Here is a 24792-nt window from a genome sequence, read left to right as displayed (position 1 = left end):
TTGGTAATAGTCGTTCGCCGCAGCCCGCCGCACAGTTGGCACGAACAATTTCAAGGCACAAAGCGCAGTACTTGTGCACGCGTGCGGTGCAGATAAGAAATTCGTGAAGAACCCCGCCGTACGCGCTCGCGCTGTTAACGGGGTTAATTACCAATCGTTCTTCCACCGTTCTCCTGTCTGGCAATGCCAGAGACAAGATATCACCACGTTGTTTCCGACCGGGTCTTACCGCCGCTTCTCGTTTTAATGCGCGACGACATCGAAACAATAATTCACCCGGCATTAAAACAATCTATATATTATATTTTACGAAATCTTTACAAAATCTCTTGATAATTTCCACGTTAATATATTCGGAATACCGACCTGTTATTATGAGGGGATGAATAATGTACACAATCTGTTATTCCGTGGAATCTTAAAGTCTCCTTAACATCGTAACAGCTTGTTATTACAAGCGGGGAGAGAACGTAAAAACACACACAACTCGACAAAATCAACACCGTCCGCCGCAATTAAAAACGTTGGACACATTTCATGGCTTTATGCTTAAGATTTATGGTTTTAATTTACAAATGTTTACCCTCCAGAACACGCAGTTAATAGAATTGCTTTGTAAAACATTAGCTATTAAACACACAGAAACGTCTCCAAAAATTATTCATATATTAAACATATATGTCATTAAAAATTAAACATATATGTCTCTAAGAACTTTTAATAAATTATTGATCGATCCAAATAGATGACATAAAATATTTTCATTATTTAATTTAAACTTTGCAGAGTTAACATATATTGATTATTATATAATTGTAAAATGCATAGAATAAAAAAATTTTTTTAATACTTTAAATAATTATTTTCATAAATATGCATCGCTCATAAAGAAGAAAATCACATATATATTGTCAAAAGTAAATAAATTATTCAATTAGCATAGTAAAGATAGAGAAGAAGAGAAGAGTTTTCCACTTGAAACAGTTTCAAATCACACATTTCGAATCAGTTTCACACAATTAAAAAACTATTATTTTTCGGACAAAAGCTATACTAGGAGTGGAAACTACATTCTGTAGTCACTAGAGCTTTTGTCCAAAAAATGACAGTTTTTCATTCGAAACTAACTGGACTGAAAAAAACCACTATTCAAGACTATCTGGTTTTCGAAACCATTCGCATTCCCCTCTCTTCAATATAAATTCATGTACTTAAATTTCGAAAGTTGTCTACTAGTTAAAATCCGCATAACAATCTCCAATTACGATAGGGTTTTGAAAAATAATATTTTCCGGTTTAAAAACTAAGAAGATTGGAAGCTCACGACAGTCAACCTAAAAACTACGGAGATCACATGCGCATTGCACTTAAAATATACACGGAAAAGTAGAGCAAGCTCTTACGCAAGCTCAATTACTGTTTCGCGTTGTTGATGAGGCAGAGTTGAAATGAAAGACAACCATTTTTACGCTTCCGAAAGTAACTCTGAAAGCAGGAGGCTCGCATAAACGCACGAGAAAAATAAGCATTAGCGGGAGCCATCAAAAATGCAACGCCAGCGGTGAACTTTTTGTTTCAGGTTTACGTCATATTTAATTATGTCGCGCATTAATACTCTCTCTTTCTGTACCCCTCTTTCCGATCCCCTCTTTCTCTCGCTCTCTTGGCGCTTCACGTACAGCAGTGTCTTTTCGTTGACGGTTTATTTCGAAACAGTATTATACGCGGTATGTCGTTTATACCGCGGCAGAGAGACTCTTCTATTTCAAAATGGCACACACACTTTTCGCTCGTTTCAATTTTTTCCGCTTTGCATGAAAATGATGAGACTTATTTCATGTTTATTAAGTTAAAATTTTTACGCGCTAAAAGAGACAAATTACTCTTCTAATATAACAATATGAGCTGTTTTCTTTATTCTCTTCACAATATAACCATCGATTCGTTTAATTCAAATTAATATTACTTCAATTATTCTTTACTATTCGTAATTACGAAAACGCTCGTCTTTTTTTGTCATTATCACAAAGTTGCCGAGCAATATCAGCCAAAGAATTGTCACGCTCATAATAGAACCTTGCTGTCAACGTGGATTAATACCAGCGCAATTCAGACAAATCGTCCAGGCGTGTATTACAACGAAGTCGTGTGCAACCGCAATTATCCGAGAAGACGTCGAAACGAAGACGAGCTCGACGTACTCGGAATTATCCTTGAGAACAAGCGACAGTCAGACAAAACGGGGGAAAAAGAGCGTCGCAGCAGCTCCATCTCCTTTTCGCGTGCAGACGCGCTGTCCGTTCTCATCTTCCCTGCAGTCATTCACCAGGCGAAAGTAACGAGCCGTCTTTGGAGTTCGTGTCATCACAATGACAAGGTATGTACGCGCTGCTTTCTAAAAAGTCCCCCAGCGAACAACGATAGATACGGCGATATAACGCCGTCGCGCTTCTTTTGTCTTTAGAGAAAGCACATATACATACGTATGTGCGCATGCGTTTACACGCGTCCTGCCTCGTCGCAGATTGCACGGATTAACTACGGGGAATACGTGGTGTCGTGATGCCGGGACGGCTTCGTCGCGTAACCAGAATCCGTTCGCGATTCCTGGAACTCATGCTTGCCGTGTGAAATCGAACGTTTCCGCGCCACCTCTAAAGCCCGCGGCGGCATTGATCCGACGCGAGGTGTCTCTAAAGACGCAATTGTAGCGCGACGCCCAAGTTGTAATTGCGGCAATGGACGGAATAAGGGCGCACTATTAGTTATTACGGCGTGCAGCCATTTGGCTCGCGGGGAGGGCTTCCAGGTGTGTGCGGCGAAATCGTTTTTGGCCCGCGCGATCAGGGGATCTAGGGAAGTAATTAGACGCGCGGAGGATTAAAATAACGCCCCGAAGCCCTCCAATGATAACATCCTGTTACCGTTATAGATATTATAAGAGAATAACGTTTACCTACTCCTAATTTATTTCTATTGTAATTAATTACGCGAATTTCTGCGAAAGATAATTGCGCAAATGATTAAAAATGCCGATTAAAACTTTGCAGTCCGGCTTAAACGGCGCGAGCAGTTAATACGTTTCGGAAACGTGAGAGCGTAAAGCTGCTCGCCAAATACATTCGCTAATTGTATGCCGCCAAATTGAGACGCAGCTGAATTTCTGAAGATGCAATTGCCGCACGGCGAAATTCCTAATTAAGCCAATAGCGGAAATAAGGCCACGACGCAACATCGATGATAAATTTCCGCGGTGATTAAAGTCGAACTCTAGCAAAATATTTCAGCGCCATTGCTGCCTGTTGAATTAATCGTAATTATCGTAATTAACTGTTCCTGCCTAAAGTTTTCACGTATTCCGAAATAACATCAATTGAACTCTTTAACGAAGTAATATTTGCAAAACTTGATTTATACGATAATTGCAAAGAGTTTAAGGTAGTCGCAAACATTGAAGATCAGCCGGATCCGCGTTTACGTCGTAATTAACTTGAAATTTTAGAAACAAGACGCGCATTCGAGATTCGCAGAATGCTATTGCGAGTTCAGAATTGCCAGTTAGCTCGCAAAGGCCGTAACGCATAACTCGGCAGAAATGACGAACTTGGCGAAACAAACATCGAATGGCTAGTAACTTCTCGAAACGCTCAAGATGTGCATCCAGAAAATTCGCGAACTTGGAGATTACCGTCCCTCTCGCTCTGCTAATGTGCCCGGCAATCTTGCAAAAGTCGATGCGGAAGTCGATGCGGAAGCATCGAGATTCGCGCGTTATTTGCCCGATGTAGCTTGAGCTACTTCGGATTATGTTCCCCCGGCCGTATCATTCGGCTACTTAAGTCGGTTGACGCAAAACAGCTAACTACGAGCAACGATCCTCCAAAGTAAGCAATTAAGGCGCTACGCGCTGACTCACCCTTCGTACTTTAATGCAAATTTCACGCGGAAAGAAGTCGGGGTATAAGTACTCGGTCGTGGAATTCTTCACGGTCCATGCTCTTTTTCGTCAAAGACGGTCGCGGCTGATTCAATTTTAGTTAGATAACTCGACGGCCGCTTCCACCGTGAAATTCAATAACGATACTCGATAACGACTCGTAAACTCCCTTGCAGCGCGGATCGTTCAATGTTAGGTAGACAAAGAGGGTCGCGTAAGTAGCCGGTAAGAAGGTTTTAATGTAAATAACTGTATACCGGAGATACGCACGCAGAATTACATCAATCGATCGCGAATCGTCCCCTTTATTGATAGCCCGCCATTATATGCCCCCCCCCCCCCCACGTCGTCATTGTGAGCTTTCTTCGCCGGTGCCATTATTGCGCGATGCTCCTGCGAAGGCAGCACCATTAATTAGACTTAAACGATGGAAACAGTTGGACGTTTTCAACTTGGATTTCGATCATTATTCAACCTGACCATCGGATAAAAGTCTACATAGAAATCTCGAATACCAATGGCAGAGATATTTTCACGTGAGATATGTTTATTTTTTATATCACGTATCAATTTTTCGCAATCACGCCGAACAAAATATCACATTTTCACAAATATATCATAAGAAGAAAAAATCACCAAAATGTTAAAGGTGCTATAATGGTGCTTAATTCGCTTGAAAGTAATAAAAACCTATTACTTTGACGGCCATTATAATTCTAAATCGCTGCAATTACCAGCGATCATTTCTTTCATCGGCGTCTTGTTGGGTAAAATCGTAAAATAGAAGGATTTATATAAATCCGCGGCGTATCAGCTTCCCTAACGGTAGGCAAAATTAATTATACGCAACGTATTAATCACCGATCGCATTACTTTGAATTCGAGCTAACGCGGTACAATCCTTTAGGGAACGCCGAGAGACTAATTATGATGGAGTGACTCGCATCTCTCCGTCTGACGTCTTCTATGTCTGGCATCTTCCGCAGGTGCCCGCCTTCCTCTTGTGAACCGGGATAGAATTTTGCGCGCCGTGTAACTGCGGTTACCCCGCAAACAGCCGCGGATTTCGCGTGATAGACACGACGGTGCTCCGATGGCAAAAACACGCAAGACAAACGATCGCCTGCGCGAAAATGCTCGCGAACAGCGCGTAACGTTTCCTTCAAATTCAGACGCGTTTTTCAATTTGCGAAATTCTTCCGGCACACGTTCGCGAGCTTTAATTAAAATCATGAAGATTAATTGCAATGCGCTGAGGCGCGAATCGCCATATGTTTGCTTTCCTGGCGGACTTTTACGATTGCGCGGCACTAATTTCTTGTTCCTTATTTCGTTGTAAATAATTAAAGCGAGTACTTAAAAGTGCTTTCATTCTACTACTTGCTACACTTTTAAGTAATTCTTCAATTTGTTTCAAAAATTATTATAGTTTAAAAAGAAAAATTGTATAATATAAAAATAAAATTAAAATAAAATGTTAACATAATTAAATTCAAAAATATAAGGTATATGTAAATAAAAACTTATTACACTGTAGAGCTAAACAGCGAGATAGCTAATCAGAACAGCGGTATAAATACGACGTTTGAGCGCCTGTGGGCTAGCGAGTTAGACTTGCTAGCGTAAAGGGTTAATTTAATGGAGGCAAAGAACGCCTGAACGCCTGTGGCTAACCCAACTGGACCTACCAGCAGTAGAGTTAACCCTTTGCTATCCAACTGGGAGAATTACAGTGGAAACGGATGCGGGCATTCTATTTAGACATCTAACATTCCTCTCAATATCTTATCCTGCACTATTCACTCAAGCACCTTTCATGTACATGTTAATAAAAAATATACTGACAAGACACACATCCAATTTCTCAACATTAATTAAAGACTCTCTATGGCGGGACAAAATTAGTGCAATAAATAAATGCAAGGATAAATAGTCGCAATGTTTAAAAAGGAATAAAATATAAAAACTGCGAAAAATATAATTGTGATGAAAATGCCATGCTCGAGAATTTCACATCTGCAAAATTACTTTGGTAAAAGTCGAGATCGATGAAAGTGACATTACTATAATCATATCATTGTAAGTTATATAAGTATTGAAAGGTTAATCCAGATGTGGTTAATCCAGACATGGATTAATTACTAATAATAATGAGATTTCTCGAAATTATCTCGTAAAAGAACTGTGCGGCAGCTTGCACGAGTTTCGAGGTAAAAGCATTTTCTTAATTAGCAAAATATCTCGCGGTCGTGCCACGGTAACGAATTATCTCGCTGCAGGATGGATCCCGATCTCGTCCGTGAGAGCTCGCGCTTTCGAATAATCGCGAAAACAGACGCGCAAACACGGAAAGGGCCGTCGCAGAGAGGACGAGCGAGCGAGCGGTGCGTAACGCGGGCTCGCGCGATGCGACACGACGAGCACGCACAAAACGGAGATTAATATCGCCGTAATTCGTTGGGCAAATATTTATCTCGTGCTTAATTAATCGTTAGCTTTTAATAGCCGTGCCATATTTCCCGGCTTGTTTGGCCGTCCGTACCGCGCCATGGCCATTCTATTATAAATTATAACAGCCCACTATTAGACGGCCGTGCGCGGCTTTTATCGTCGGACGCCATGAATTATCAGAACCGAACGGAAGATGAAATATGTAACATCAACTCTTGTTAAAAGTTTCGAGGACAGTATTTGATCTCTTTCTTTTAATGTTTCGCTGTATCTTATTACACGCATTTTATTACGTGCGTAATTCGAACGTCTCGCAGGTTAATCGAAAAATCTGTTTGGAAGTGTACCGAGAATGGGTTCAGAAGCAAAGAGACGAAAAATAAGGGATCGTCCTTTGAGTTGTTTATAGAAGAAAGTCGCGGCTTTCATGGAATTTGCATACCTTTCCTCAAGAAAATGGGCACATGGAGGGAAATAAGCAACAAAGAGAGGGCAATTTTATCGTTGACAGTAGAAAAATTACTATAAAAAAATTAAGTACACTGCGGATCATCAAAGTATCTAAGTTTTACTTTACGGACCACTAAAACATGCAAGATATCTCTTTATAAAATAATGATGGAATTAAAAATAATGCAGAATGTAGCAATACAAGTTCTGTATTTTTCGTTCTAAGAAATATCTATCTAGACATAGTATGCAAAATTAAACATCCATCTATCATAAAAATATAAAATCTTGTATATTATACGTAGCATCCAAAGTTTTCGTTCTTTTGTTGAAAATATCAAAATTATACCTCAAATTTCTATACTGTGCATCACATATTCCTACCTTCTCATAATATTGCTAATCGCACAACTGAGCAAGAATACAGATGAAATAAGGAATCAACAATTAACAAAGTTATCTGCTACGCCAGTTGAGTCATAGAGACGTAGATTTCGCGATTTAATATATGCATGAATAATTGCGTGTGCAAATCACGGAACGCATGACGTCATTCATTAGAAGCAGACGACGGATGGATTGACCGGTACATAGGCAAAGGGAGAGGATGCGCCGGATGTGTTTACAAAGGTAAATCGCGGTGGTTTTCGTGAAATTCGAACCGGTGTCGGTCGCACTGTGAAAACGAGAACTGACGCCCGAGGTGTGGAGTAGTTTCGCGAACAACAAAGGACAAAGCTTTCGGGAACGGATATCGTTCGTAACGAAGAATGGCGGAGCATGGCGAGATTTCGCCGTTAATAATGCACGTCCGCATTAACGATGCATAGTTAAGGGGATAATTGAAGCAACCAAAGAAAGTACAAATAAATTATGCGCGCGCTAATGCGGAAGGCAGCAGTGTATTCGTGCGCGAGAGATTTCCACGGGACTGACGACATCGAGTGCGCCCGGAAAACGCGAGTTCCTCCTCATCGGATTAATCGCACTACATAAAAGACAGGAAACACCTCCGCGACACACAAGAGCCGAGTGGCGGAATAGGCGTCGACGCTGGTCGTTCAAAGCTAAATCGCAGCTTTCACGGAATTCGGCACTCGTACTCGCCTGAGAAAACGAGTGCATGCAAGCTCGCGAGAAAGAAGCTAATACCGCGGATAACAAAGAACAAAGCGTGTCGATGGGAAGCTGTTCTGTAATGAATTGCGGTCGAGAGGGATTAAGCTCGTCCATTATATAGTAACCTTGCGCGCTGCTCGCAATCGGGTTAAAGAAGTGTGTTACGGATTTAGCCCGTGTAGTTACCGAGACAATATTTATTGCGTCTTTTAATCTCCCGGCTACGCGCATCTGCGCTTCTTAAATCTCGCCCTTCCTTTGAGATATTTAATTCATCGAGCGCATCGCAAACTACACGCTATCCTACTTTACATGCGTCTGGTATATTTCATTATTCTATCGCATCGAAGACGGCGAAATTAGTGTTCCCGAGTCACGATTTACACGCCAGCGATTGCACGAAGCGGCCGAGGAAGAAATTCGAGAGTGGTCGCTTCCTCCCGGATTACACGTATATGTTAGTAATAGCGAATTATTCCATTCCGTAACATCTCGAATTTATCGCGCGCATTCGCAAATCTGATCATATCGGATTAATGGCGCGACACAGTGCCATCCTTTTCGGGAAAAGCTCTTCAAGCGCTACGTGGCCAAAGTGGACACCGGGGGGGTTGGGATTGCGCACGCGTTAACCGTTCAAAGGTAATCGTACCTTCCATGTAATTCGACACGGATACACTTCACCGACTAGAAAACAAACCCAGCAAAGAGGATACTTTCGGCGATAACAAAGACGGGTGTTTGCACATGGCAGATTGGCGGGGCTTGAAAGGGATATACGCGGGACTGAAAGGGATATGCCGAGAGCGTTAGGCAGAGGCAGACGTTACGTGACGGAGGATTATTACAATATTAATGGGACGCATAAGAGGACAGAGAAGATAAACAAAAATCGCACGGATAACGAAGGATGATGAAAGTGGGACTGTTAAATTATTAACTGTCACAGAGCGTGGAACTCACATCGACGTGGCCGATGTCGTAAATACAATAGAATCGATACGAGTTTTATTATTTACAATTGTGGAAAAGGAAGAAACAAAATTAATAGCTTCCTAAACTTTTTGAAAAAGTAGTACAAGCAAGAAATTTCTTAAATATGACTGAAAAATGTTTCTATATTCATGAGGTTTCGCGCAAATGAGGTTGCCGTACGTTTCTAGCTGTTACTGTAGCTTAAATATATATATATATATAAGATATTTACAATATCTATTAAAATAGCCAAGAATCAATAAGATAATAATATTTTCAGCAAGAAATAGATGTGTAATATTTTAAAACAATATTTGGAAAATTCACTCGACATAGCTTGATAAAATCTCAGATACACAAATCGTGAATAAATGTTGATTGGATATGTAAAAGACAAGCACATAACGACGTACACATACGTGTACAAGGAACAAAAGCAGTACGAAGTTAGACGGCCAACGCAATCTGAAACCGAATCACGCGAGTTATTACGATACTAATCAGTCGGGAAATGATTTCCCGCGATATAAATGCGAGCCTTTTGCGAGGGGGTTGGATACCGCAGGTTATCTCGTGGCCGCGTGAGAAGACGGAGCGAAAGTTAGGATGGAACTGAATTCAAACCGTCTGTCCCGACCAGCCGTCGCGATGAACCTAATCAAAACAGTCGCGAATAACTCGAATAAAGCGCGACTCAACTTCCATGCGCGCGGTAATACTCGGCGCGCTTTAAACCGTACGCGAAATACACGAGTATGTGTCCGAGCGTGTGGTGATAGAGAAGAGGGGTGAAAATGCACATAGAGAAAGAGAGAGAGAGAGAGAGTGAGTGAGTGAGAAGGAGAGAAAGGAGACGGGCGCGCGAGGAGTGATAGGTGGCGGAGGGAAAGGGAGAACGCCGCCGCCCTGAGGGAGAGGAATACTGAATAGTACGTGCAGCGCGAAACGGGCGGATTCAGTGCGCTGGGCGGGCACGATGGGTGGCGGTGGTAGTGATATACTTTGGTCGGACATGCAATTAGTAGTGCTAGCGTGACTATGGCCAGGCAACCACCAGCATAGCCGCCGGTGGAACGACGGCGGTGCCGCGGAGGAAGAGGGAGACGCGCAGGGGATCCGACCGCGGGAGACTCGCACACCGACCGCGATATTCTCTCGACCTCGTTTCGTTGTGTCGGTGCGAGGGTGGCAAGGGCGAGGGGGAGAGGAACGGCAAGAAAGATGGAGATTTCTTCGAATCATTCGATGCTTCTTCGCGTTATATTTATATATATGTATATATACACATACGTATATATGTATGTGTGTGCGCGCGCGCGTGTGTGTGTGTGTGTGTGTGTGTGTGTGTATAAATATATATATGTTGCGGATGGCCGGTGCTTTGCGGCGCGTTGTTCGCCGGAAGGATCCCGCTATCGCGAGTAATGTCTTCGTGAGCGCGAATGTCTTCTCTTTGTTTCTCTTTGCAGGAACGATCGTGCATGCCGTGCTAATAATGGGAACACACCGCAAGGGTGATTATTAGAATGCGCGGGTTCTAGTTTCCCAGTTAGGACGCGCAACGTGAAATATACGATTGTCGGGGCGCGACGTGCGAGCGAGCGGGTCGCGCTACTAAAAGCAAATTGAAAATGTTACCACACTGGAAATATTTCCTGTGAAAGCGCGCCATTGGCACCATTTCGGCACTGATGTTAATTGCGTGCGATCCTTTTCACAAAATGCGACGATTCGGCCGTGCAAAGGTCAATGCTTTAACCGTTTTTTAAATTGCTCGTCTGTTTTCTGTCGCTTACGTTATATTGTGTCGCACAGGAAACTAAAAGAGATAGTCGAGCTATCCGATGAATTAATAAATTGAAGTACGTACACACATACATGTGTACACACGCGTTTATTCAGATTGCAAAATGCTGAGAATCGAGAGCAATGTACTCAATTATTTTACGTTTTAGCACCGTCAATCGATATCACGAAACGTTTATGGCCTTTTTAAAAATATATGTCCAATTATGGACGTTGGAGCTCCACTAAATGGGCGCAGGAACAAAGCGACGAATACCTTCGATACAAATTTAATACGCTTTTGAAATAAACAAAAATGGAACGCAATTCAATTAGCCCTTCTAGCCGTCTGTAAATCATATCGTTTATGCCATAATACTGTCTCGCGTTCCATCGAGTATGGTGATTCCTCGGCAACAAATTTCCTGCATCGTGCGCTCAGCCATCTCGCTCGAGCCATCCTCCCGTTATCCAAAGACGACCACGCTCATCTCAACGGGAAGCGCAAGTCTAACACAAATTCCGATACGAGCCACGATTCACCTTTGTAAACATCCAAAGGAGAACGCGATCTTCCCTCTTTTCGCCTCGCTCCTCCATCCATCTTTCCCTCTTCCGCCCCGTCGTGCCGGGCGTTTTCTTGCTTGACGCGTATCGCGATTAATCCGCTGTTCGAGCGCAAACGCTAGGCCATACCACCGGAAAAGAGCTGTGCGCTCCAACTTCCGGTTCTCGCCCCGGCGGGGCGGCTGCGAGAAAACGCGAGATACCTCGAGTGATACGCGATAGCGGCGCCGCGATGCACCGCTCTCTTTGTGTATACCTGTGTGCAGCAGCACGTCACGGATAACGTCGCCGTTTTATTTCTTTGTTACGTTTAATTAACCCTTTGACGCTGATCGCGCAGCGCCGATGCTCGTGCCGCGCGCGCTGCGCGCCCTCAATCTGATCGGAGCGCCCGCGTTTCCAACGGAAATTCCAGTAAAAGCCGGAGAATCTGGTGCATGATAACAATGTGCTTTGGCGTAGCTTAATATTGCGACATTCGGGCCCGTCATGGACAATTATTATCGGGACGCGCCTCTTCGCGAATAATCGGCCCAAATTAAGTTTGCGGAATAACGAGATTGGGCTGATAGCTTCTCCGGGGGAGAAATCATTATACCAGCTATTTTAACGAACGTGATAATTAACAGAATCATTTCAGACATTTTTTAAAATGTTTCCTTAGAACACGAGAGTTTTCTAAAAAGAAGCATACAAATTTTCTCAACATCCAACTTTTGCAACCTGTAATGATCAAGTTACGCCAAAGTGGACACCGTTACTTTAATAATTAGTATAAAAATTAATTAACTTTCAGAGCATTGTGGAAAATAAAAGCGTTAATGTCTCGAATTTGCTCATTCGCGCGTTTTTCGAATTTCCTTCCGTAGAATGCACGCAGTGTTTTAAAAAATTGTGTCATTTACCCAACGTGACGGCGCTGAATCTATGCATTTTTTGATAAGGTTCTAACGCGCAATCTACCGCTTTATTCTTCTTCTTCTACTTTCCGACGGTTATTTGCGCCTCAAAAGGACTGTTGTCGCTCTGTGTGTTACATATGTAATACACAAGCTCTATCTATCTATATATCTGTCTGTAATGACCGACATTACCGGCTCGCGCGCGCGGATACGAAACGTGGGTAATGACTGTTCCCCTTCGTCGTCGCGGCGATGTGGAACCCCTCGGCCCCGCATCGATTCCACCTCGCTCGCGAAGCCGTGACGGAGAAGCGAGAGCCAGAATTCGCGCCGAGGCTGGCTCTCTCCGCGCTTTTCGCGTGAGCGAGCGTGCTCGGTCACCGTACTGAGTCGCCCGGTAAGTGCCCATTCGTGTGCACGCGTATACACTGGACGTGTCTGCGGTACATTCGTGCGAAACAGCGCGAACACGTGAGCTCCTGTGAGTGGGCGCGCTCGAGAGCCGCCCGCGCCGCTTTATTAATGGCCCGCAAAGCTCCGAGTTACACCAATTTCTCCCGCGAACTCTGTTATTTCGAGCACGAGCATGAGTACTCGGCGTAGGGTGGACGTCCCTCGGCGCGGTCGACTCCGAGCGCGACGACTCGAAACGCCGGCCCGCCCGTCCGCTAAATGGAAAAAGTGCCGCTTGCAAATTACACGCCCGCGATTACCGGCCGATAATTACGCGCGATCGTACTCGAGCCAACTCGTTAATGACACCGCTTTGTAACGCGATTGATCAGAACGCGACCGCCGAAATTGGACATTTCTCTTGATTGCGTGTAATTAATACCCCCCCCCCCCCCCAGCTGCTCAATTGCCGCTCACACCGTGCGAGAAGCGAGCGCTAGAGTTAAGAGTCAGTTCAGAGATAAGTCGTACTTGCGCAAGCTGTGATACACTTTTGCGCCGAATAAGATCATATTTACCCGTATTGCTTATTTCGCAGAGGAGAATGATAATTAATAGTCACGTCGCTACTCTCGCTGCATGCAATTACATTATACAAGTTGCCGCTACGTGTCCGTAGAAGATTGATTCGCAATGCAGATTGAACCTGAACGCCTTCCATGAATAAGTACACACGTAATTCGCATTGCCGGCAGACTGTTCCCCGTATAACTACCGCATCGCGTTGTACCGGGACGTAATACGATATCCGTGTACCTTAATGCCGGTGGTTAACAAATTCGATGCCCCGGCGCAGCCGAAGCAATCGTTACCGCGCCGAGAGATGTACATCCGGAAACTAGCAACTCCGTCCGCGTTATCACCGATATACGGCAACTTAGACATTACCGGCGTAATAAACTTCGACTACATCCAGCTGACGCGGATAAGGAACTACATCTGGACAAGTTATACAGGGAAGGCCATAGGTAGCGCGCGGCAAGATGGAGCAGCTACGTGCAGCAGACAGTGAAACTATTGGCAACAGCCGATGATTAACTACCGGTGCTACCTAGCTGCTACGTACTCGAATTCCACGAATGGGATTTCCTGTTGGCGCCACGAAATCTCGATGCAACTTGCACTACGGCGCTACGATTGGATGTCGTCGACTACGATGATGACGACGACGACAACGCCTAGAATCCTACGTAGATGCCGTCGCAACACCGTAGGGAACTGCCGGGGTGAGCACACAGTCTTTGATCGTCCGAGCGAGCTAAACGTCGAATAGTTTCGAATGGGTCTACGTCACACCGGAAACGACCTCCTCATGCACTTCGCAGAAGGGACCCACGAGGCACCGCGATCGTCCCGTTGATCGCCTAGTTGACTAGTCTCTCCCCGCAATGTGTCAACAGGCAACGAATTTCTCGTACAAGTACGAACGCCGGCGATCGATAGTACCCGCTGTGGAACAAATATTAGACTTCGATATTACGGGATTAATCGGCGAATATGGTACCGATCGGCCGTGGAGAAATGATGATTTTGTTTGGATACGCCGCGCGCATCACGATCCGAAGCGACGCTTTACGATGTACGCTTTACCCTCTATTTTCGCACGTGCAACGCCTCCCCGAATATCATTACGCTAAATCAAATACGCTAATCAAAATTACGAAGGGACCAAAAATCTCACTACATAAATTACAAAATAAAATTATTCTCTCGCATAATTTCCAATTTGTAGAAAATGATTATACATTTATGAAATAAAATGGACAATTAATGAAATAAAACAAGATAAATTTTTCCTCGCGGCGTAATTATGGACATTGACGTAAATGCGGCGCAGTAATATTTTTCAATGTGAACGTTAATACAATCATTATTCTTTAATGACATCATAATGATTGCTGTTTTTAGCATTGGAAAATAATGTGGATTTATAATTACGCCAATGTCACAATTACCGTAATTAACACTGCAACAATCTCGTTACACAGATTAAATAATTTCCTCTAGACAAAGACACACATTTAATAGGTCTTATTCGCAGGTCATGCAAGCGTTAACCAGAAATCCGCGACAACCTTTCAACGTCAGTTCGCTGGCTGCTCATGCGCTTCGTTACGACAAGACCATTACAAATTTAATTTATGTCAATTTACGATCTCGTTCCGGCGATTCAACAAAACGCCGAATTTCGGGGGTGCGTACACTCCACGCACAGAGGTAGCAAGTGGATGGATGAGCGGGCAGGGGTTGGGGATGGAGAGAGTGGATTTATTGCCAGCTTACTGAGCCGTGAATACAGGCGGACGAGCGGAGAAAACCGCAGGAAGCTCTGTCATTGACCGTCGGTAATTTCTCTCTCTCTCTCTCTCCTCTCTCCTCTCTCCCTCCCCTCCTTCTCTCTCCATCCCGTTTCCCTTCAGGCTTTTCTCGGTCGCTGGCACTCCCTCTCTTTCCCGCTTTTGTGTCGCCACGCATATAGTGTGTCTACCCGTTCGTTCTCTATCTCCGCGAAACTGTGCGTCGGTTGCGAAACATTATCAACTCGCGGACAAAGCCGTATGATAGCTCAGCATCTAGCCGTGGGGAATTTAATTCGGTCGTCCTCACTCCCTATACGTCCGCGACGAGAATGGTTTATCCATCCGATCTGTATCGTACACGAAATATTCCCGCGAATGTGGCCGCGCGCGTGAGCGAGATCTCACACTGTGAAGCCTCGGAATATTTCTAACATTCCCACTAGGCGATGATAATTTCGTTCAGGAATATCAGAACCGTCTGAACGCGAACAAGCGCGAACGCTGTGTTCACATCGTCACGGAATATACGACATGTATTCACAAAATTGTATCGACGTATCTTAATATGCTATTTCCGCTTAATCTATTCAATTACTTCTCCGTGATAAATCAAAAGAAAATAAATTTTTATTCAGCGCGTATGCGCATATATACCTCACCACTTATTTTTATTACAATAATCTGATTTCACTGAATAACGAAATTTTACTCCATTACTTTTGCAATCGTGTATCTCCGAATATATTTCACTTTGTGATAAAAAAAATAATTAATGAACGCGTCCACCATCAATTGTTGCCTTTGTACGAATTTGTGACAAGTCTATATCATTAATAATAGAAACAGATAGGCAAGCTTGAAAGTATGAAATCATCACAAAGCTGCGTCTATCCTCTTTAAAAGTAGAATTATCTGCGCGATTAATCTGTTCTACGGATGTCACGGCTGTGATATTTATTATCGTGTCCCATTTTCTCGTGTACTATGCACACCGACGACAGCTCGCTTTTACGCTTGTTATTTTATTGTCGTCCTCGAAGACTCGTTCTTAATCAAAAAGACGTATACCGAATTAATGCGTAACGGACATCAGTGAGCGCAAAACACTGCAGTTATTACCGTTTACATTACAATTTCACGATCAGAGCTTATATATCTTCCATGATCAGATACTAACGGTTTCAGTAGTTAGTAATTGAATAAGTTTGATAATATTTAAAATGAAAGTACTTCCATTAGACGATCAATATTTCAAATTAAATTATAAATCGGACGATTGCGTTTCAAAATTACATTTCTTTGAATGAGTCTAGACTGAAATAGGTTAATAATCTGGTTCTCCAGATAAAGACACCGACGCGGTGTAAATATTTTAAAAACATGTCAAAGAATTAAACACACATGGAATAATTTTTGCAAAGTATCTAGGAACAAACACAAAAGAGCAAAGAGGAAAGCAAAAAACTGAGACTAAAGTAACATTAAGCAAAATGCACAATTGCACAGTCTGTGCCTCTGTAATATAATTGAGCCTTGCCGCTGTGTGCAACTGGTCTTATCTACTTTCCTAATCCTGCACTTAGTAGTCTGTCGTGACCGCACACTGTACAATTTTGTAGGAAAAGTAGCGGCACAATAAAATTACCCCGGGACAGAAACATAATCCGCCTTTAGGAGAAAGAGGACAGGGCACTCATCAATTAAAGAGATAGCCATCTTTGCAAATAACCTTCTTTAAGTCTAGACCGAAGTATACATTACAAGTTACGCAAAGATTACGAAAAAGCAGATAGATAATTTCTACACATTTATAATGTACTAACTAAATTGCAGTTTATTTAATGAAAGAAAAGATCAAGCTGCACTCTCGTTGTTTGTACAAATGCAAAAGTTCCCGAACAATAAGATTGAAATAATTAGCGTTGTTCACGAGAGATGATGTGCGATCGCATGCCGAGCGAAAAGATGTACGAGCAATTATACCGGAATTATTCGGTCACTTTATCTAGAAACCAAGGTAATTAAAGGTATCTAAGCGCGCTGCCGGCGCTCGTTCGTACAGCATTGCTGTTTTTAGTCAATGCAGCTTGGAGGACGGCGAATTGCCGGCGAAAGAGGACAGCGCGGAAGGGTGAGTAGAGAAGCGGCGGAGAGGAATGTGGAGTGGATGGAACAAATGGTGGCTCGAGCGAAGGGTAAACAGAATTCTACTCACGACTCTCACGTAGTCACCGCCGCTCCCAAGCGTCGTAAGAAAATTGGGCTCTACCTCCTCCATTTCGGACGATTGCCCTTGCCTAGCCTTTCTACTCTTTCATTCGGAAGCGTGTATCGACTCGGGGCCATCGAAATTCAACGAAAGGGCGGATGCTAGACGAAAGCTTAGAGATACGATCTGGACGAAGAGAGGAGGAGAGGATCGCGTTCAATGAACTTCTGGTAATTTCAGGATCTTTGCTTTTAACTGACGAATAGTGTCATCCCCTTTGTGACAGGGCGGATGTAACGTTAGACGTTGCGGAAAGGAGGCAGTACTCAGGCGGTCGTGGCAATTTGCCCCGAAAGTACACGAAAACTTTGAGCACTCAAGAATCTAAAAAAAGGTACAGTTCAATTTCTTCTTATCTCCGGCAAAGGATATTTAAAATATCGCATCTTATGAGAACTTCAAAAGAGAAGAAAGCAGAGATATACTGTTACAAATCTTTCTTTACTTTTGATTTAAAAGTTGAAGAGAATTATACTTCGCAATATATTAATTCATAACCATTTATTAATATTTCTAAAATATTTAATTAAAGTATACTCATATTTAATATGTAATATTAAAAGTAATTTCGGATGTCATAAAACAATTTATGAAAATCAACTCACGCGAGCGACCATGTGACGCGACCATGCAAGTTTTATACTACAGCAAAGTGTTTACCAAAGTATCGGCACTGCGAAGTTCGCCAAACTATAAATAGCTGGACGGCAAGTTATCAAGTTTGCGGTAAGTCTGGATTCGCTTATATGATTGATCGTTGCAACTAATACCGTTACAGCTACCGCCTTATATTTTGATTACACTTGATAAATTGGATAGGTGTTAGATCACCTTTCAACCGTACTTTCCAAGTTCAGCTAACAATAAGTCTAAAAAAACAACAGTGTCGTATACAGCATTGTAAGTATTTTTTTTTAAATAATTTGCATTACTGTACAGATCTACTTTTATATATATATTCATCAAAAGATTTTAGCAATATCCGAGGGTACGCGAGAAATTTGCGAGCGTATTGGAAAATTTGAAAAGTTGGAAATTTAATATTTAATTTTGATTGTTAATACGCAAGTTTAAATTATATCTAAATTTGCTTTGCACGGCAAAGAATAAATTGAGAGATGCGAAAATTGGAATATATAAAGTAAGAGAATTTCCAAAGGTGGAGTTTAAGTAACTCATTCGGGATGAACGCAAATAAATAGAAAGTGGAAGCTTTTATATGTTGCAACCTTTTTTAGAAAACCGACGTTTAATTTAGCCGAGTCCAATTAATATATAAATTTCTGCCTCAACATGAGAGAAAATAATGCTGGTGCAGGTGGGCATACGAAACAAGCGTTACCTGAAGGTACAGCCTGTTCCGTGCCAACGATGAATATACAATGAATATGATATTAGCAAGTTAAATGCCGAGCTCGGTTAGCGAAGGTCTTCAGAGGTAAGACACATTCATCTAAACTCCAAACAGGGCGGTAGAAGGTGCAAGATTCTACTGGTAACCTGTTGGCTCAATTGCTATAACGTCTAAAAGTTCGGACTGCGCGTTGAAACCTAATAAACAATTAATAACAAGATAAAGAGCGTTTTTCTCTGTACGAGCTTATGCTTTGTGTTTATGCACAAAATGCGCATGTTTACACACTTTTTTTTGAAAATGCCATTCGTTTTAATGGTTTAAAACTGGTGCAGATACGCACAGACGGCGTAATGCGCGATAATGCTGGTGTATTAACAAAATGCATTGCGGTGAGTTCTCGCCATTTAGACAATATTTTGCACCCCTTTTGTTTTTTATGCTAACGAGAAGGGGGGAGTGTGCGACAAATAAAAATAAAAGCTCTATAGATATCTTTGTGACGGCTCAGTTTTTCCCGCGTCTTTATGAACTGTCGCCAGCCAAATAAGATAACTAATCACGACTGCATAACCACATATGCGTTAATCGTTAGCGTAATTATTACGTAATTACACCGTCTCGTATAAATTATTCGCACCTCCGCACTTATGAAACACCACTCGACACGTTCTCAAGGCATTCTCATTAGCGAGACTAGTAGCGAGACTAAAGGATTTAATGGGCAATGGGGAGGCGGGTATACATTTCGAATCGCCCAGTACATACGGATGAGAGAATGTAACGCGAGAGTGGAAGAGCTACGACTGCAATAAGATGAAAGCGAGTGAGTTAGAGTAGACATGCGGAGCGCGCCGATCGTTAATCAGCTTCTTGTCATTAATAAAGTTCCCGCGGGAATTTATCCTTGCGTGCGGCTTCAACGCGTCGTACTTAGAAAAAGTTCCCTGGCCACACGGTGTCATCTCGAAACAGTCGCGATGATGTATGATAGAAAACTAACGGTTCCGAATCGATGCAACCTCCGCCGTGACCTACCCTTCGTCCAAAAAGGAATTCGCGACGAAACGACACATCTGTTTCCGACTTTGACGAAGTTCCGACGAAAGAAATACAGCACGCGAGATTTATTTCCGTAAGGTGGTACACTTTTTGCGAAGCCCCTTCATGCACGCTACTCGATCCCTGCTGATGGACGGAACGGTAAACCGCAAGGGAAACGAAACTTCAAGTGACTTCAGGGACACGACTAACTCTTGCCGCTATGCTTTTGATTAATTGCGCGTATGTATATTTAACGAGAATAAGAAAATATGTAACTATTATAGTCGATCAACGCATAATTATTCCGACATTATATTCTTGAGCAACAATAATATTATCTGATGGACAATTCATCAAAATTATAATAAATAATAATAGATTTTTATAAGACGATAGATTTCGATCTCTAATATTAAACCTTGTAAAATAATTATATTCATATTTTATAAAATATGTTACAAAACTGGAATGGTACATGATTTTCTTTTCATTGGATTAATTATAACACTGCTTTGCGAGAAAATATATCATGCGCTTAGATAAGAAAAATACTTATATATCAATGATATTGGAAGAGAGAGATGAGAGTCACGAAGCATAATTGGCTCCATCAATAACGAACCGGTGCGATTTGATTTATTTTCTTGCCGATACCTCAATTACAGCTACCGCTATACTCGTTTCACGAAGTAGGTTACATTTATTCCGTAGTCACGGTTCGTTAGTCGCGTCGTTACATTAGGAGAGAGAGATCCCCCCTCCTCTGGCAAAGGTGCAACTGCAGTCGACTTAAACGTCCGCAGTATATCTTACATTCCAAATTCGCGAGCGGCGCCGCGTTACGAACTCGCGCGCGTCAATGTCTAATTAATTGCCCGATCAATCAACGGCGATACCGTAATTTTCTCCGCGGCAAAACCACCACCTTCCCCGTTATTGCCAACGCTGTCTGATGCACATACGGTGTCAGTTTCTAATTAATGGTCCGATTAAACGACAGCCGCATAACCTATTTCTCGCTGATTGAAATAGAATCCACGATGGTCGCGTTATTAAAGATTCACGCTGACTTTACGTTATCGCTCTTTAGTTTTCAGCGAAAAGATTGAAATCGTGATTTTTCGGTCCGCGCGTTTATCTCTCGTCAAATTTAGCACGCGCTTTCCCGTATTACGAAAATATACCTGGTGATCTAAGTTAGTCCGAAAATCACCGTGAATTCTCGTGAGGGAAACTTCCATCCCCATTCGATCGCTTAGCTACCCTTTGCCCGACCCGAGTCCAGCTACGGTTCGATGTCCGATTCTTTCCTACGGCAAAATGATCGCACCGTGGGCTGAGTCGGCGAAATATATTTCATGGTGACCCGGTGAGACGTGCCCGGCGACATCGTTATTTTTTTTTTTTTTTTTTTTTACTTTTTTTCCCACCCATCGCACTTACTGACCGCAACGCGCTTTTCCTGAGCTCCATGTAATTTTATCGTTCGCCGCTCAATGTTATCGCACTGTTAACAGGGTACTTAAAGAAAATTAACCTTAATCGCTCGTACTTTTAATCCTCGCTCGTTCCGGTCGGCTAGAGTTTAAGTGGCTTAAACGGTTATCGATGGAAAGATTGTTTAGGGTAATAGCACCGTCGGTACGGACATCGTCTCACATGTATTTGTTTCATCTATAATGGTATAGAGTATAATATCAAAACGAAGTGCTCTTCTTCAATTTTCTCACAAAGCAATTAATGATACAACATTATTTGAAGTACGGCGTACGTAATTATTTTCTTATCTCTTTAAAGTCTCGCGTAAAGAAAAATAATATTTATAAGAACAATATAGACGGCATACAAATATAATATTATTAATAAAATTTCTTTAATTAAAAACGTAATAAAAATTCCTTCAAACTCTATACTATTTGATTTCACCACGATAAAATTACTTAACCAATGTTCCTCGCTCGTTCATTAATAAATATGAATCCAAGAATTTATATCTACGCATAAACTAATACCTGTGCAAAGGTAGCGCGCGGTGAATATTAATATTTTTCTATATCTGCAATAATATATGGTGACTGTGCGTTCGCGGCAATACTTTACTTGTATCTCTCGGAAAAATTGATACAAAACTGATAAAATAAACCACCGTCGCGATAAATCCACATTGCATTTCCTGCGGGTGAACAAGCGAGCAAACTTATTATTTATCCTGTGTGTATTTACCGCGAGTTTACTCCGCGCCGTCGTGCAAGAGCCATCGTTTCAACAACGCATACAACTCGATCCTATAGATCGCGCAAAGCAACCGCATAGCTCGCACACCGCCGTCTCCAGAATCCGCAATGTATTGGTGCAATTCCAATGCCGCGGGTTCGGCGGTACTGGAGACGCGAGTTTCGTCCTATCTGTCAGTAGCAGGCGAGGCAACCCCTCGGGGGGGACATAAGGATCTCAAAAGGGTGGTACCCGCCGGCCGGAGGGTGGGAGTACCGCCGACGACGGAGGTTGAAGAAGGTGGGGCCGGGGTCTGCAGGATGCCAAAATTGCCGCTTAAACATGACGCGCGCACCCCCAAGTCAAACTGCGAGATTGCAACTCACCCCTGCCCGACCCCCTCCTCCGCCACCCACGACTGGCCCGCCTCATCGAAATCCCCATACAGAACGTCAGACTCCGGAACTCGTTCGATAATATTGGATATGGCATCCCCGCTCGCCCCCCCCCTCCCTCCCCCACGTAACCACCCCCCCGTTACTCCTCGACCTGTCGACCAATATGCGATGGAAGTTATGTGGTGTCGCCCTTACACTCTCTCGCGCTCACTTCTTCTCACGAATCGCAAGGCCTTAACCGGGAAGATGCTGAGTTCTCCAGTTTCTCAACTTTTCCGTACTTACTTCCTACCTTTCCTTCGCTCAGTATGTTTCCGCCTACAAAGTCACTCTCATCGCGAACTTAATATCGCCGTGATTTTCGACAAGTTTTGAGTATTCTTGATCTCTCAATCAAATGCCTACAATAGATAACACGGTTACACATTACTTTATAATTAGCGCACAGCAGGTCACTAATCAAGCAAGAGAAATCTATTGTAATAAATGTATTATACTTTAAATATAGAATTACTATCTCTGATTTTGATCAGTTTAATAAAATTCCTGATCTAAATTGGTCAATGCTTAAACATAAATAACCATTATAAAAAGTACTGTAGATTAAATTTAATCAGAACTTTAATTTTGCTATTGACTATTTAACACGATATCTTTCAAAATAAAGAGATCCGATTAACAATTCTTTTGTTAGTTTGCTAATCAATTTACCCATTTTAAACCAGTCTAAACCAATTTTATACTAAAATTATGACAGATTATTCTATTTTTTCTAAAAAAGTCTCCGCTTTTCTTAAACCTTTATTATTTAATGTGATCGTGTTTTCGTTTCTGATATAAAATGTGCACTTTTAAAATATAATTCTAATGTAAATTTCGTTTATAAATAAGATAAAAGCTGTCAGAAAAAAAATTTATTGCCATGTCACACATGTTCCCTTTATTTATCTTATTTATATTATATGTGAGGTCACGCATTCGTACGTCCATCAAATGTGCGAAGCTTTCTGCTGACGCGACTAGCAAGGCAACCCCAGAGCAATATCCCTTTTTGCCTTTCATCACCAGGTCCCCAAAAATATCATTTCCGATTCTACTCTACGGAATATGGGGAGCTGTTTTGCGGGAATAAAAGTTATAAGCATTTTTCTTTATATCTCAAATTTGTCCACAGAATAATATTTTATGTCAGCTTTCATATTAGACAGATTTCATATCAAATGTATATTCATCAACAAATGTCCTCTAATATTTATTGTAGATTATTAATTTCGTAAATAAAAAATTTATTGAAGTAAAACGTGATAGGGAAAACTTTTCCTTTGTACTTTCCTCGCGAAAGATCTTCCACGTGCGCTCTAAACAGTTTTGAAACACAATTTTAACCAACCGTGAACGGCATTAAAGTTTGCAATTAACGTTAATTTAAGTCGTAAAATACAGTCCCGTTTTATGATCGATAAAACTCTATCTCATTACAATGGCTTGATACTCTGTTTCTCTCTCTCTTTTAATAAAATGTAATTCCGTCAGATGGTGACCCGAACGTGCTCGTTGGATTCTCAACGCGCCTTCATGCGTGATCGTCCTTTCATAACCAAACGCGGTTTATCTAAGCCTTCGTAAGGGGCGAATACTGGTTTACATACAACGGGTTATTGCCGGGGTAATTATCCACGCTATCCTCTTTTTCCGCTTTACGGCAGAGCTCCATAAAGGGAGCCGACTACGTGCTTTTACCACCTTAGGCGAGTGTATGTCGCGCGCGTACGGGACGTTGCTCGTTCGGGCAATAAAAAAGCGCAGCGCCGCGTGATCAAGGCGCGCATTCGATCCCCCGCATCGGCGCGGCGCACGAGGGCGGAAAAAAAAGACCATCGCGACATCGGTGAACCGCTACAGCTTTTGTCCGTATACGTACATACATATGCACGTACGACACGATGTGGATAAGCATAGAGAAACTTGAAAGTGACCATTCCGACATTTTTCGTAGTACATTTATCGATCTCTTATCAGCTATTTGCATCTATTTTAGAGTTAAAATTATACAGTTACATTTATTTCTTGATGCCTGATTTTTCTGTTTAATATTACATTTATAAATTATTATACAAATTCGGAGAATACGCTTTATGTATATAAGATTTCAATGTATTATAGAATGTAATGTCATTGTTTCTAATTATATCATTTATTTTCCGCGACGTTTTCAATATATTTAATAATTATAATTGAATATTTATATAAGACTTAGATTTTCTTCAATATATATTATGTAGTTAATATTACATTTTCTCTTAATACATTCAAATGTCTGCTTAAAGATGAGTAAAAAATTTAATATTCACAATAATTATTTTTAAAGTATTAATTATTTTAAGCATTTCTTTAATCTGGATATATTTTTCCATTTTGCAGGTCATCGTGTGAGCTACAACTCCGCTGTTGCGCATCGTATACCGGTGAGTAAAAATTAAATTACCTATATAATGTAATGGATCTATAAAAATTCTATCAAATATATAATGCCGACTCAAAAATTAAAATAAAATAATAAATACATATATCTTT

The 24792-nt window shown here is 41.9% G+C and overlaps 1 protein-coding gene and 1 long non-coding RNA gene across 5 annotated transcripts in view; one reads left to right on the top strand and one right to left on the bottom strand.

The window, feature by feature from the left end:
- Positions 1-24792, bottom strand: part of LOC105677193 (kin of IRRE-like protein 1) — a 337620-nt gene that overhangs the window by 260677 nt on the left and 52151 nt on the right. The gene's annotated exons all lie outside the window — the stretch shown is intronic.
- LOC136997790 (uncharacterized) lies at positions 1879-24785 on the top strand. The gene is made up of 2 exons (XR_010888439.1): positions 1879-2377; positions 24640-24785. It is a non-coding gene; the product is annotated as an uncharacterized lncRNA (long non-coding RNA).

The sequence above is a fragment of the Linepithema humile genome, chromosome 1 (genome assembly GCF_040581485.1).
Source record: "Linepithema humile isolate Giens D197 chromosome 1, Lhum_UNIL_v1.0, whole genome shotgun sequence".
Taxonomy (NCBI): Eukaryota; Metazoa; Arthropoda; class Insecta; order Hymenoptera; family Formicidae; genus Linepithema; species Linepithema humile.
This window is presented reverse-complemented; position numbering and strand designations above follow the sequence as displayed.